We start from the raw sequence: 16,479 nt of genomic DNA, 5'->3' as shown, positions 1-16,479 counted from the left end.
TTTTATTGCTTATCTAGTAAAGCATGATAAGAAAGGTTGCTTCATCATAATCGGAGGTAGAATAGATAACTCTGAGATCACTCTAGCCAATGTGTATGCTTCGAATTATAATAGTTCAGCTTTCTTTTAGCACTTCTTTAATGCCCTAACTGAAACACAGAGGGCAAATAATATTAGGGGGATATTTTAATTCAACACTTAACCCCAATTTGGATAGATTCAAACTGAATAAGACCAAAGATATACAAATTTTACAGTACAGACTGAGAGAATTAGGACTTTATAGATGTTTGGTGGCTGCTATATTCCACTACCAAAGATTACACCTTCTACTCTGCTTCCCATAAATCTTATTTTCAGATAGATATTTTATTGACTGACTCCCATACAGTCTCCTCATTACATGCTATAAAAAATATATAACATAACCTGGTCAGACCATGCTATGATTGAGATTCAAATAGCACTCCTGCTCCTGGTAAGCAAACATCAAGGAGACTGAATGATTCCTTGCTGATTATTACTGAAGTAATTTCAGATCTCAGGAAAGAGCTTGCAGATTATTTCTCCCTAAACAAATCCTCAAACTCTTCAATTATTATTTTATGGGCAGCCCACAAAGCGGTATTAAGGGGATATATAATTAAAGTACATTAGCTTCCTTGAGAAAGAAACTCCAAAAACCTAAGGATCTTACCTCCAAATTAGTGAAGCTGGAGCTCCAACACAAGGCAAACCCCAATAATAAACTGCTAACAGAGATCAATAGGCTTTAAAGGGAAAATAAGACTCTGTCTATTTGACAAAGCAGAGAAGGCGATGAGATGGATCAAGCAAACGTTTTTTGGAAAAGGCAATAAACCAGACACAATGTTAGCAAGAATGACAATAAAAACTGAGGGCTTGCAATATTCACCTGTTCTCTAGGAATCTGGTAATTTGACATATGAACCAGGATTAATTCTGAAGGAATTCCACTACTGTATGTTGACATCTCAATTTGTCTGGACGAGCAATCTATCCTCAATTTACTTAACAGGATGTGGAAAATAATGTACATGAAAAAGATAACTGGGTTCATCCATGACTCAATGGACAAGTATACAAATACTTGGGGACTATGGTGCATATCATACGCACAGCCAATTTTGGTCATACATTCCATGGTCATATGAACATCCATACAGGGCAAAAGTATCATTGCTACAAATTACAAACTAAAACAAGGAGCCTTCATGAAACTTTTAAGTTTATAGAGCGATACACAAGAGTTCCCCTAGGTATGACTCCTGTCCATCAGGACCACATAATATGTGTAGTATGTACTGTACACTGTAACTTGCAACTTGTAACTGGATACAGTATTTGTAACAAATGACTTTACTCTGATGACTGATTGTACCTTTCTCCAATCCTTTCCCCACAAATTATACTTTTCTTTTTTGTGTTCCCCTTCCCTACAAAAATGTTAAATGAAAAATTATGTGAGAAAAAACTGTAGAACCCGAACAAACTATTAACATTGAATAAATGTTAACAAACACAAACTATAACTACAGATGCAGCGGACGTTATTCGAACAAATCATGGAGCCGTTTCCGTGTGGCTGCTGAACTCCACGCGGCATTAACGCTGCCAATCGCCCCAGGCACATGTGTATATCGCGGTTTCTTTGTTTGAATTTCATGGATTGTGTACAATTAAATGCAATGAAATGAATGAATTGTAATGTATACAGTACTGTGCTACTGTGCTACTGTGTCAATTTCAGGTGTTTAAAAGCCAGAACACAAAAATGCCATTTTCTGCACTCGCCTGCACGCACGTCTTAAGGCGGTACGGTTGGAAGAAATCCCGCGCCATAACATGGGTATTCTGAGGTTTACACCGCATGAAGTGTTTCAATAACGGCCGCTGCATCTGTATACACTATAAACAAGGGCAGTTTATAAACTACAGTACTATATTGTATACAACTTCAAATGATTCAATCATATAAAGCTAATAATATGTATTTAACATTATAAAACTTAAATTATAACAATTAACTACAACAATAACCATAAACTATAAATATATATTAAAATATTGCACCCAATACTATCTTTGCAAATTCTGGGGTAATGTGAATTTGTGCAAGAATGTGACATTTAACAGAAAACTGTAAACAAGTTTGCAAAGTAAATTTGAAGAAATTCTCACAACTCTACTTATACTGTTTACCAGGAAGTAATACATTGAGAGTTACCTCTTGTTTTCAAGTATGTCCTGGGCATAGAGTTATACGAATACATGGTTACATTAAATGAACAGGGTTATACAGTAAATTCACAGACATGTCATGTACATTTAATTTCCTATACAGTGATTCAAATATTGTTATACTGTAGCTATAACAAAACTAGTTTTGCACAATTTTATAGTAATACATATACTGTACATGTATCCATTCACTAGTTGAAAAATTGTTCCCTGAATTTTAAATTTTTTTTGTTATTTACCCTGTGTCAAAGTTTTATTTGATGGACAAAATATCCACTACTGACCAGAAAGTTGGTGGAACTGCACATAACCAACACCATCATTTTTTTATTTTACGTTTGAAACATACAGTATCCATTTTGTTCTGTAGCTTGACTTGTTCCAATACTAAATGTTTTGGATTTGCTACACTCTATTATTACAATAAAAAGCAACATTATTTTCCTTTCTAGAAAATACTGGTACTTGATAGTTAACACAGGGGTGCGCAAAGGGCACGGGATATTTGTGGGGGGGTGCGGCGGTTGCAGAGGCCCAGTACTCTTCCTCAAGGAATTTAAATGAAATGCCGGGGAACGCGTTAGGCCTCTGCAACCTCCGCTTACAGGGATTCAGACAGCCTCTAGATGCATCACCATGGCAACACGGCGTCAAATGATGCCGCAGGGTCATGTGACATAACACATCACCATGGTAACACGGCATCACATTATGCCACAGGGTCATGTGACGTGACATGTCACCATGGTAACGCAAACAAATGTTGCTTTGTGGTCACGTGACTTGTCAGATGATGCGCAATGTCATTTGATGCCAGTTCACCAGCAAAGGGGGGCACGAGCGCTGGGGCTGTCAGGCAGGGGGGGTGCTGCACAGAACTTTGCGCACCCCTAAGTTAACATACCACTCCAAATTATGAACTGTATTGTTCAACTAAATATTCAGAGTTTTGATACAAATTATTGGCGGAATAGATTTTACCTCTAAATTTACATAGATAAGTATTTTGACTGAGTGGAGTATTTTCTACTGAAAATCCTTTGTGAATGTAGAACATTACGTTTTCTTAACATTTTTATACACCTGTAAGTATCATCGAGTAAGTGCTGAGACATTTTTGCTGGCCTCTCTAAACAAAATGAATCTTATAGAGGTACTCCAAGAATGAAAATTGGACACACACAGAGTAGCGGACTAAATAATGACTCACCATGAAAACTATATTGCTGTACAAGAGAAAATGAACACATTTGTCAAACATATTTAAGTTACATTCTTTCATGTTTAAATTATTAAACATAAGATGTACTGTACTGTAACTGCACGTATTACTCTATGTAATATTGCTGAAGCAGGGGTTCACACATGATAAAAGGTAGACACAATGAAAAAAAAGAGACTAAAGTTGAACCTTAGAACAGAAACACAAAAAAAGAAATACAAGAGTAGGAAGTGAATTAATTGCTCCAAGACCCTGTTATTGTATACTGTATACCTTTCGAAGTGGTTCAGTCACATACACAATGAGAAAAGTATGCTTAACATCTCAACAGAGCTAATAGGCATTAGATATTCTAGCATCCTTATATACATACAGTATATACATCACAAGTGTATGTCACACATTAATTTCAATAGCCCTTTTGCTACCCAGTCATGTTATACATCGATCAATAGCGCTTTGCAAGTACATTCCAGCAATTTCTAAATAAATATGAGCGCAAAAATCTGGGGAATATTTTTTTCTATTTTCTTACACCTTGAAACATTTTTTTGTGCTACATTATCATTTGAATTTGCATAGTTACATAGTAGATGAAGTTGAAAAAAGACATGCATCCATCAAGTTCATCCTATGCTAAATTTAGAGGACAGATAATTCGTTCTATATCCATACTTACAGTATATTGATCCAGAGGAAGGCAAACAAAAATCCCAAGTGAAATATCATCCAATGACATCTCATAAGGGGAAAAATAAATTCCTTCCTGACTCCAATAATTGGCACAGATTACTCTCTGGGTCAACATCCTTCCTATGTATACTTATTTGGTATATCCCTTTATACCTTTCCTTTCTAAGAAGATGTCCAACCTTTTTTGAACAAATTTATTGTATCTGCCATCACAGTCTCCAAGGGTAATACATTTCACATTTTCACTTCCGTTACAGTAAAGAACCCTTTCCTTTGTTGCTGGTGAAATCTCTTCTCATCTACAGTAACTTTAAGGGATGACCCAAGTCCTTTGTACTGCCCTTGGGATGAATAGTTCTTTTTAAAGGTCTTTGTACTGTACCCAGATATATTTATTATACCCCCTCTTAGACACCTCTTTTCTAATGTAAATACATCTAATTTAGCTAGCCTCTCCTCCTAAATTAGATTGTCCATCCCCTTTATTAATTTGTTGGCTCTTCTCTGCACTCTCTTGTTCCATAATGTCTTTTTTTAGGATTGGTGCCCAAAATTGTACACCATATTCAAGGTGTGGTCTTACTCATGCTTTATAAAGGGGCATAATTATGTGTACTTCCCTTCCATCCATTACCCGTTTAATGCAAGATAAGATCTTGTTTGCCTTTGCAGCTATTGCATGACTTTGGGCACTATTGCTAATCCTGCTGTCTACAAGCAGTCCTAAATCCTGTTTCATCAAGGATTCCCCTAAAATAACCCAATTTAACTTGTATGGCTACGGCCCCAGTGTGAGCTCCTGCAAGCACCTGGCGCGCGTGCATGGGTGCAAGCTGCGGTCTGTGCTCAATCCAGCAGGGAGAAAGACAAGATTGTAACAGGGGGGGTGGGCATGGTGGGGCACGGCCATGACATTACACAGCTGGTTCTCCCTCATTGGCTGAACTGCCACCATGATGTAACCAATGATCGGCCGCCGCGCCAAAAGACAAAAATCTTGTCTTTTGGCCAAGGCGGTCGCGCATCTCGGCTTGTGCGCGAACGCACACATGCCAACTGGGGCCTGCCCCATAGAGGCTGTGCCTTGTGTGCGGCATGCATGCCGTAGCGCATTCCGCAGTGGCCACTGGGGACTTGGCCTTAGTCACCTGTTTATTCTTGCTTCCCAAATGCATAACCTTACATTTATCTGTATTAAACCTCATCTGACATTTACCTGCCCAAGTGTCCAGTCTCTCCAAGTCCTTCTGTAGAGAAATTACATCCTGCTCTGATTCTACTACCTTACAAAATTTTGTATAATCAGCAAAGATGCAGACTTTGCTCCCTATGCCAACCTCAAGGTCATTAATAAACAAGTTAAAAAGCAGGGGTCCAAGTACTGATCCCTGAGGTACACCACTCACAACGTTTGCCCAACCTGAAAAAGTTCCATTTATGACAAACCTCTGTTGTCTATCCTTCAACCAGTTTTCAATCCAGTTATTACTGAGTCCAATTTGCTTTATTTTGTACACAAACCTCTTGTGTGGAACCATATCAAAAGCCTTTGCAAAATCTAGGTAGACCACAACAACTGTATTACCCTGGTCTAAATTCTTACTTACCTCCTCAAAGAAACAAATACGGTTAGTTTGGCATCATCTATCCTTCATAAATCCATGCTGACTATTACTAATAATATTGTTTTCCATTAGGTATTCCTGAATATTAGCCCGTATTAAACCTTCAAGTAGCTTCCAGTGATGAAGCGGCCTCTAGGCGAGGTCAGAAGAGTCTACACATGCATTTTTAGGGTAAACCAAACATTGAGTGGTTTTATTTGTCCACAAAATAGCAAACAAAACATTGGGGCTACTGCCAGTTTGAGGCAAAACACCAAATGATAAAAACAACACCTACTCCTTTCAGGAGACTAACTAAACAATACTGTGGCCCTTTCTAATGGGGTCACCAGCTAAGCTGGTTATCCGCCCAAAACATGTACTATCCTGTGCAAACAAACAGTCTCTAAAAATCACAGGGTCTTAATTATTTCTTATCTGTATTTGCAGGGGATTCCTATCCCAGGGTCTCTGTGTTGCTCCTTCACCCATTCAGGAAGGCTGGTTATGGGGAGCAGGCTGCGTCCAGCCCGTGGTAATTTTTTTCCTAGGTGTGATTCCTAGCATTGATCCTACAGGCCTGCTTCCTACAGTCCTAGGGACCATAACAACCAGAGTCCCTCCTGGTTGAGATAAAATCAATCTCTACCCTTGCTAGGGAAAGAAGTCCTCTCTGTGCAGGCAAGTTCCTTCCTTTTTAAATCTCCTGCCTAATCAGGAGTTTTCCATATCACATGAGGGAAATCCGACACCTTAGTTCAGTCTCCTGCCCTATGAAGGGAGTTTGCCCCTTGATTCAATTACACTTTCCCACTATTGAAGTCAGGCTTACAAGTCTGTAATTTATCGGTTGTGATCTAGCTCCCTTTTAGAGACATCACATCTGCTTTATGCTAATCTTCTGGTATTGAGCCTGTGTAAAATGATTCCTTGAGTATTAAATGTAATGGTTTGTCTATTACTGATCTTAACTCCTTAAGAACTCTTGGATGTATACCATCGGGGCCACGTGCCTTATTTACTTTAATTTTTCAAGCCACTTATGAACCTCTTCCTCATTTAACCAATTGTTTGTTAATTTAGAGGTTGTGGCTTCCTCCTGCGGCACTACTATTGAAATGTATTCTTCCCTGGTAAACACTGAGACAAAGAATTTGTTTAATACCTCTCCTTTATTCTTATCTCCCATAATATGCCTGCCCACCTCACACTGAAAGGGTCCTATGTTTTATTTTCTGAATTTTTTGTTATTAAGGTTCTCAAAGAACCTTTTAGGTTTGATCTTACTTTTGAAGATCCCTTTGTCCCGAAACGCATCAGAGTGTGTTCTGACCCCCCCCCCCCACCACCACACAAATAAAGGTTTTTAATATCTTTGCTAGATTGTAGCCCCAGTTTGTTTCACTGCCGCTGTGCTCCGCTTCCGGATTCTACGGACTGTTTTCTCCTTAGTTTTGAAAGAACTTAAACTGGTAGTGGATGTGAGAGTCTCTGGTAGGTAGAGTGTACATCTGCGTTGAAATGTGGTGTTTTATAGTGCATCGGATTATCTGCTTTTATGAGAACCTCCTTAATGTTCTCTCCCCTTTTGTAAGCAAAACGGGGGAATTCCTTACAAACATTGTTTAGACTCTCATCAGTCTGCAAAATTCTCCAGTGTTTTTTGATGATATTCTTAACAAAACCACTGGCAGTTGTAAATTTGCTCACAAATGTCATCCTAGGTTGTTCTGATGAAATCAATGTTTCTCTTGGTGTAGTTTTGAATGCATCAACAACATCTGCTCTTGTATGCCCAAGTTCAACAAACCTCTCTTCAATATCCAATAGAGTTTCTTTTCATTTATAATCTCTATCTATGATACGAGTGGCTCTGATTTTTTTGGGAGAATGGTAACATGTGTTTAAGACGTTTGGGGTGAAAGCTAGTACCGTGTAGAGTGTAGTTCCTGTCAGTGGGTTTTCTGTATAAATCACTGTGTAAAACCCCATTATCAATGGTTAGTAATACATCCAAATAAGAAATTTGGTGATCGCTCCAGCTATTAGTGAAGCATATGGTAGTATCTAATCCTTCAAGATAATCAAAGAATCTTATCAATTCATCTGAGGTACTGTTCCAAAGAAAAAACAAATCATCTATATATCTGCAATGATATAGTGTTATCCAAAAATGTAGTAGGATAGATTTATTTCTCCTCAAAATCACACATATAAAGATTTGCGTATGATGGTGCCATACTGCCACCCATCGCACTCCCTGCTGTCTGCAAATAAAAACTCTTCTCAAATTTAAAATAATTTTTATAAAGACTAACATGTAGAAGCAGCACTAAATAATCGACTGGTGGGTCAGCTTTGTGTGAAGATGTGAGATTGTGACGGATTACATTGAGACCCTCCTCATGTGGAATAACTGTATATAAATTGGAAACATCCATTGTAACCATTATGATTGAAGTTCCTACAATAGGGAATGATCTAACCTTTGTAAGAAAATCAAGTGTCACGAATATATGACCTACTCTCATTAACCCAAAGGTTATTCTGTCCCAATTGTAGGATCTCCTTAATCTCTTTTTGATATTTTAGTGTTATTAGCTTTAAATAATTCTGTTTGTTGCTCCTGTTGCTGATTAAGATCAATAGGTTTGCTTTGAAAAAAGGATTTGAGATTTAGGTTTCGTTCAAATTTAAAAAGTTCAACCTCCAATTCAAAAAAATCAGGTCTTGTTGTTAAGACAAAAGAGGGACCTTTTGCCAAAACAGAGATCTCCATGTCTGATAATTGGTAACTTGAAAGATTCACAATACGGTTATGCTTACTTAATTTATTCTCGGGCGTAACACCGGTGGTGTCCGCGGTAGTTCTGCCCCCCCTCCTGATTTTTCGTCTTTTTTCTTTTTTAAAGACTGTCCTCTCCCTGTATCAGAATAACTTGTCTGCATTGTGTTTTTTTTGTCGCAGTGCGTGATTTGTTCTGAAAATTAGGGCGTCTTTCTATCTTAGACCAATTATAAACTGTGTTATCTCTGTAGTCTGTTATTACTTTTTAAAATTTTTGTTTTTTGAAATGAATCAAATCATCTTTGAATTTCTGAAGTTTTGCTTTAAGTTCGTCTAAGGACTTGACAGTGATCTCATTCTGGTGTGTTTGTTCTATGATAATTTCTGTTTTCAAAATATTATGTCTAACAATTTTTAATTGTCTGCCAACCTCTTCTATAACTAGAAGGATTAGAACTAAGGAAGCTCGATTTAGAATTTACACCAATCATCACAGAAGGTTTTATATTCACTTCCTATTGTAGGTCTATTTTTTATTCGAAAACCTCTTGGAATTAAATTTTGTTTATAGTACTCAGATAATGTATTACCATGAGAATATAATTCAATCTCCTTTTTATTTAGCCTTTCTAGCTCCCTAATGTGATCTGTAGACCTGTCAGGCCCAAAAGCCTCCTCTGGTGTAGACTTAAACAATATTTTATTAATTTCGTCGTCATCAAAATTTTTGATTTCAGCACAATTCGTAAGATCAATGGACAGATTAACAAGACCTTCCATATATTAAAAACAAATAAGCCACTATGCGCACTATCGCCAAAATATCCAAAAGTATCAAGCACTGAAGAAAATGCAAATGTCCAGACAATATCAGCAAAGTATATAACTGATTACTGACTAAAGAGATGAACTCAGTCTGTCTAAATAGAATGCTATCAAAGCATAATAACGGGTGCTAGCACTTTAAAAGAGCAATAAAGTGATATAACAAGGAGTAAATGCTGCATATAGAGTGATACAATTACCGGTACTCACATCAATGTACGATCGGCTGCATCCAATCAACGGCATACAAAAAGGAATGAAGATGGGGCACACGGATTTCCAAAATAAATTAAGGGGTTAAACATGAGGAGGAGCAACCATCTCACGATGACATCGGAGCAACAACAAGCAAGAGAGGCACTCAATGGCTGTTTACCAGTTGCTAAGTGACAAGGAGGAGTCGGATTCGCCGATTGATGACATCAATGGAGCGACATTACCCAGGAGGCAAGACCGGTTACAGGATACACGGAGGAGGAGCCATCGACTGATGACGTCAACAGAGCGACGATAGCATAGATGCTAGCCGGATTAAGTTTTTGCGGTCAATATGAATATACGGGAACACTGTTAATAATATGCAATGCTTGCCAGATGCTAAAATGACAGAGTATTAGTGTTAGGTGACTCATTGATGATATGAATTTTATTGCTGCATGTATAATTATGAAGGGAAGGGAGGTGGAGCCTTAATTATGTCAATGGATGATGAGTAGGCAGTTCCACATGTGTTTAAGCTGAACAATTAAAACAGGAAGCACTGTGGGTAATTATGGGTGTTATTTAAAGATTCATTGGTTTTCTGTTCACTAAGCCACTTTTTGCACTTGACAAAAACCTTAGGGTCGAAACGTTGTGTATGCTTTAATAAATCTCTTTATTTTGGAAATCCGTGTGCCCCATCTTCATTCCTTTTTGTTTGCCTTGTCACATGTTCCACGGGCATCTGTAGTGATTGAGATCCGTGGTAGTGCCAGTTACTTTGTAGCTTAGAATGAGATTACCAAGGACCCCCGCTGTGTTAATCCGATGGGCCATTAGTCTGGTAGCAGAAATGTCACAGAAATGTTGCAGCATTAAGGGAGATTGCCCCAGATTTTCAAAGGCAAGTGTTCGAATACTCGTTGCTGCATCTGTATCTCTCCTAGAAATGGAGTATTCCTGAATGGCGAAATTTGCATAGGGATTTTAGGGGTTAGCCATGTTTCTGTGAGAATGATGGCTCTTGGTTTAATCATAAGGCACCATGCTCTTAGTTCATCCAGTTTGGGCAGCAGGCTCAAATATTTATATGTGTGACAGAAAGACCTTTTTGGAATTTAAAGGTGGAATTCTCAGGGGTATTGGACAGAGTTGAAGTGGGAGGGCCTGGGTTAGGTTCAATATCACCTGCTAAAGAGAGTAATAGTATGAGTAGAAATTTGAGTAGTTGTTTGCAATTTGTGGTGTTTGCCATTAGAGTGAGCGGTGGTTTGTGTGCTGGTTTTTAGAGTTCTCCACCAACATTCAGTAGATAATGCAAGGCTTTTGAGTAGTCCAGGATGTATGGTGATATTGGGTGTGGGCCAGGAGGGAGGAGTTTGTAATGGATAGAGGGAGTAACATTTCCATGAGGCCATGAGAAAGAACAAAGTTAAGGTATATACCAGGTTCATTATCACAGAGGTAGCTAATGCTGCATTGAGCTGTTGTGAGCCAAGTGTGTGTGTGCAGACTAAACATCAGGGGTGTGCCTTTTTTTTTTCAAATGTTTTGCTGCATTGCAATGCTAGGGTCTATTCAGGGTTTGCAGTGGGTTGAGTTGGTGAGGTTTGAGGGGGGGTAGTTGTGTGCAGTCAGTGTTGGGAGAGTAAAATAAGTTGTGAAGGGGGGAGGGGTAATTGTGGAGGCTAACAAGCATGGGATCATAGTGTGGTCAGAGTAGCTCACCATTTGTTGACTTGTGTAGAAGAGTTTGCAGAAAGATGCAGTCCCCAGGCAACCTCTAGTCAAACTTTAGTCTAACTATATATTCTAACTTTAAATGTTCACTCTTAAGATGCCAATGCTACCCTGCCAATGCATCCCTTAGACTGGTGTTACATTTATACATCTAAGCAGTCACATAACCCTCCCCCAATAAATCTGCCTGTTAGACCAAAGCAGCACACGTTACATTTTTTTTTACACCTTTTAATATTCAAACATACCAAAAATAAAAAATCAAGCCAGTGTGGGTATTTCTTTTAAGACAGTGGATTACAGATCAATCAGAGTGTTATCTAACCCTGCTGAGACCTGGAAATTAACTCTGGCATTCAGCTCCTAACCTCATCTGCGTAGTTTCCATTTATCAGTTCCAATTTCCCATGCAACTTGGCCCCACTCCTTTGGGACATCGTTCAGCACTGGCACCACCCGATCTCCATATTGGTCCATGCTGAATGCCCCATTAATTTCAGATTGGTTTAGCAGATTAAGGGCACTCCACTGATTGCTCGGCACCCGTTTCTCTATGTTTACAAATGGAAGCCAACAAACTATAGAAACTGACACCGATACAAACTCCACAATTGTTGCTGGATGGTCTCGGTATCTAGAGACCTCCTGTACCGAGGACTGTGTGGACCTGGGTTGGTCATCCCTTGTGACTGGGATATCCCAAAAGGTCAAATGACGTGGCACTCTGGGTAAGCAAGCTTCAGCAGAGCTAGAAGTTCTCTGTACTTTAAGTCCCTGTTTGTGGGGTTACTCATGCTTTGCCTGTGTTACTCACAGTTGGCTCCGGATGAATAAACAACAGTTTATTAACCTCTGTGTTCTGCCTGATGACTATGATCTATGGTAATCTGGTCAACCCGGAGTCGTAACAGGGATGTTCCTCTAAAATTGAGGCGATAGCTAATTTAAGATATTTAATGTGATATGTTTTAATAGTCTGTTCTAAAGTTACCACCATGAAATACATAGCATTTTATGTACATACAGTAGTTCATTTACAATGCATCCACTTAATTCTTTACTTATCTAAATTATGTTTTATGTGATTATGCATTATATTCCCATAGGCTCACATGAAGCATTATTTTAAATACACCATACTGTCCATAAAATAAATATGTGAAAATCGAGTGAGTTTCTATTCCCAAAATCCACATAGGGTAATGCAATAATCCCCTAATGTTGTAATATCTTACAAAAGTTAAATTCCTAATATAAAAGATCAAAATATCGTAGTCATTATAAAGTTGCAATTTGTGGATTTCTCATACTGTGGTGTAAACTCTACACAATTTTCTATCAAGTCCGTTCCCCAGGAGGGAGATATACTGTATGGTCTCCCAATTTTCTACCACATATACTGTATATATGTGGTGCTGTGACTCTATAGTAGAAATACAATGGAAAAAGGTTCCCAATTAAACTTTTTATGTTCAAATAATTTTGATCAATAAGAAAATACAAATACTGTACCACATATAAAAACGTTTTAAGCCTTACACTTTATTAAGAACTTGACATTATTTGGACTAATTTTATAATATCTGTATTGTAGAATGACATACTGTCTAGGCAATAACTCTTTGAATCCATTATCATAGTTATTACACTTTTCATAAATAGGTGAGGCAAATGGAGACAATCGGATGTGTGCATGTGTAATTGCATATGGTAATTTAGAAGTGCTTATGAAGATTAGGAAATTAAAATAGAAATTAATATCCTTGACTGGCAGTGTACTAATAGAGGGTTAATTAACATTTTATTCTAGTGCAGTACTAGTAAAAATAGTAATACATTTATAATATAATTAAATCCTATCTTTCTTTTTCTTTGTTTACTGTCTTAATATGCCCTCTCTCAATATTCTATTTTCGTTACTTCAATACCCTTTCTCAACTTTACACCTGTAGCACATGTACCCCCACCCTCTACGAGATACCAGTTGCGGCTACTATCTATTGTGGTGCGGTATACCTGTGAGGGTTCAGGAGAGCTGAGTGGTCTGCGATGGGGTGGAGACCAGGACAGGCTTTTGGTATCATCTAGGGTTCTGGGTTCAGTATCCGCGCCTCCAGCTTCTTTGGGCTCCAAGCAGATTGGAGGCAGTCCCCTCTGAAGCACATCTCTCATACACCACACACACTGACTCAATCCAGGCAGGTGTAAAAAGGGCTTTATTGCAGTCACTGCATAGATGGTATTACAGTGGTGCAGGGTCTCAGATGATCCCAGGCATCTGGATGGTGCATGCTCATGAGTCTGGAGCCTTGATGATTCATCAGGCCAGTAAGCCCTGCAGCCTAACTGGCCTCAAACACTCCCTGGAGGGGATGAGAGGGAACTCACATCCTCTCCTTAGGAAGGAGGGGAACAGACTGATTACATTTGGCTCTTCCCTTCTGAGGAACACGAAGGGGCGGGCCCCGGAGTCTTTGCCTATACCAGTTATGCTGTTACCAGGCCATGAGTCACCCCCACACTTTTGTCACTCAGAAGGGAACATAAGGGGGGACGAAAGCCCACAGTATTGCCTATCACAGTCCTTGACTGCCAGGGACTTAAGTGACAGGGGGAAGAGACAGGAGAAAATACTAACCATGTTACACTTTCCCCTGGGTGGAAAATCCCCTGTCATCACGTGAACCAAATTTACTGCACCATCTGTCAGTCTGGAACCTGCAAGATGACATATCAAATAGCACACATAACCATATTATCATTCCAGTCCTCAGGACCCAAACCATCCACTGTCTACAGCGATGAAAATGACTAACTATTTAACATAAAGAGTAGGGAAGATCTACTTGTAGTATTTGGGATCAGGCTTCTTAACTGCCCGTCCCTCAAAGTCCTTGACCCACACAAAGTATACCTTGGGTCCACCAGTATCCTGGTGAACCTCCACCCGATCTTTGAATATACAGGTCCCTGTAATCCATTCCCTCATTTCTGCACAAATGCGGGTTTCAGTGACATGCTCCCTATAGCTAGTCTTAGATTGGAGATACTCGGTGACTGCTATCCTTAACCAATCATGCCTGCTATTCTCTATCTCCTGCATGATTGGTTCTGGGACATAGGGGAAATTGTAGCCATGTGATAACCGATAGCAGTTTCTTATGGCCGGTCTGCTCTGCTTAACCGTATAAATTTCCGGACAGACCCTTGGCCATGTAATGCCCAAAATCCGGGGTCATTAGGGTACACCTCTTGGTATAATATAGAGGGGCCCTTAGGTACTTTTACCCCAAGATTGATCTCTCCCTGATCTTGAAGATCTTGATGTTGAAGTGCCTCTGCAACCTCCTCAGGAGAAATTTGTCCTTTCTCCCACCATTGGTCAACTATAGAACCGTTGACCAACACAAACCTTGTTCTTTTGAATTCAGGGACATAGCCAAAGAACATGGGGTCCCACCACTTAAGGGGTTCCCTAGACAAAGGCTCAGGCCCGGCGCTAGCAGTACTGGTAAAAGCTAGAGAAAACAATAGAGAGGTTAGACTTATGAGATGACCTAGATGCATTGGACTGTTGAGACTGGGACCTGCATGATTCCCTGAAGTACTGATAAGAGACCCTAGAGGTAGGTTTTTTAATGCGACTAGATGCAGGTATCTCACCCTCAGATTCTTCAGAACTACCAACCCCAAACAACCAATCCCCCACATCATCAGGAAATTTTGTTAAGACAAAGGGGGTGACAGTAGGGTCTTTATATCTCACCCTCACTGAGCATACAGTAGCAGAGTCCATAGCCTGTACTGTATAGCGGGGCTTTTCTTTGCCCCAAGGAGGGGAAAGAAGTAGGGACTTAGAGGCACGGTGACCCTCTTCCATACAGTTATCCACATTGCAAGAAGCACATGGGGAGAGGTGACTCACACTCACCACTGCTGACTCCAGCAGTAGTGCAGCTGGCTCTGTAGATTCTTCAGATGCCATCTTAGTGACGTCATCTGCCATCGACAGTTTTGTGAGCCCATCAGCCGACTCAAGTCCGGCGGCGATTGCGTCACATCCGGTTGAACCGTAAGTTCGTCACCCCATAGCGCACCGGACAAGGTCACATCCGGCACCTCTTCCAGGTAGGCCGCAATGGGACCCTTCAAAGCAGAAGGAGCAGGAACCTCAACAGACTGCAGGTAAGCGATGTCCACGGATTTCTCCACAGGCACCTCTGGAACAGCACTGATATCATCCGGGATTGCGGAGCTCCTCTGTGGGTCCGGAACCTACGCAGCCTCTCGGAAGGACACATCTGGACCGGAGCTTTGCTGAACACGGCAAATGGTAGATGGGCTCTTCTCCTCAGGTTCTGCCTGGTAGATGTCATCATGGACAGCAACAGATGGGGACACCTCCACCAGGACGTGATGCAAGGGCAAGTCAGTCACCCGATGACCATACTCCTGGAGCTCCCATGCTCCGTGGTCACCCCTGGGGCAGTCCACTCACCCTCCGGAACCTGGATAGGCACAGATCCAAGTCCTGGGACTGACGGTACTTGGGTGCATGGGCCCACAGCAGACTCAGCTTCGGTAGAACCCAGGGAAACAACGGGTGTTGGCACCTGACCACTTGGGCCTCCGGGCGCGATAATAAGGGCATACGGGCCTGCGTCGTCCATAGCAAAGATGTTTGTTGGAGCCGCACCGGTTGGTGTGGAGGCTCTAGAATGCGGCACGAGCAGCTCTTTGGGCCCCGGGCTCGCAGGCCACAAGTAGAAGGTGCCACAATGCATGCACCACGCATCAAGACCGACAGTGCCTCCGTGTAGCCGGAAGTGTGGGCAGATACACCACAGGTAGATCTGATTATTCACAAAGACAACCAGGTAACTGCTGGGGAGATTATAATTTGTGACCTCCAAATCATCAGATAGATTGCTGGAAGCCATTGAGGTAGTTTTAGCAGAAGCTGTATAGTTACTTCCAACTGTTACTCAGCTCCAAACAGGATGAAACATGTGGAGATGCACTGCTGACTCCTCCCAGCATGGAAAAGTCTCTGGTTGGCTGGATGTGGTTAGCCCCTCTCCTGGGTAGAATTCAGAGGCAGGGCTGTGTGGGTGTAAGGCTGACCTGACTCAGTATGAGCCAGT

General features: G+C 40.5%; 1 protein-coding gene across 7 annotated transcripts in view; it reads right to left on the bottom strand.

Moving 5' to 3' along the window:
* PCDH9 (protocadherin 9) overlaps positions 1-16,479 on the bottom strand; it is a 2,211,246-nt gene that overhangs the window by 44,318 nt on the left and 2,150,449 nt on the right. The gene's annotated exons all lie outside the window — the stretch shown is intronic.

Source organism: Ascaphus truei, chromosome 3, assembly GCF_040206685.1.
Source record: "Ascaphus truei isolate aAscTru1 chromosome 3, aAscTru1.hap1, whole genome shotgun sequence".
In the NCBI taxonomy this organism is placed as follows: domain Eukaryota; kingdom Metazoa; phylum Chordata; class Amphibia; order Anura; family Ascaphidae; genus Ascaphus; species Ascaphus truei.
The sequence above is the reverse complement of the archived record's forward strand: the minus strand, read 5'-3'. Positions and strand labels throughout refer to the sequence as shown.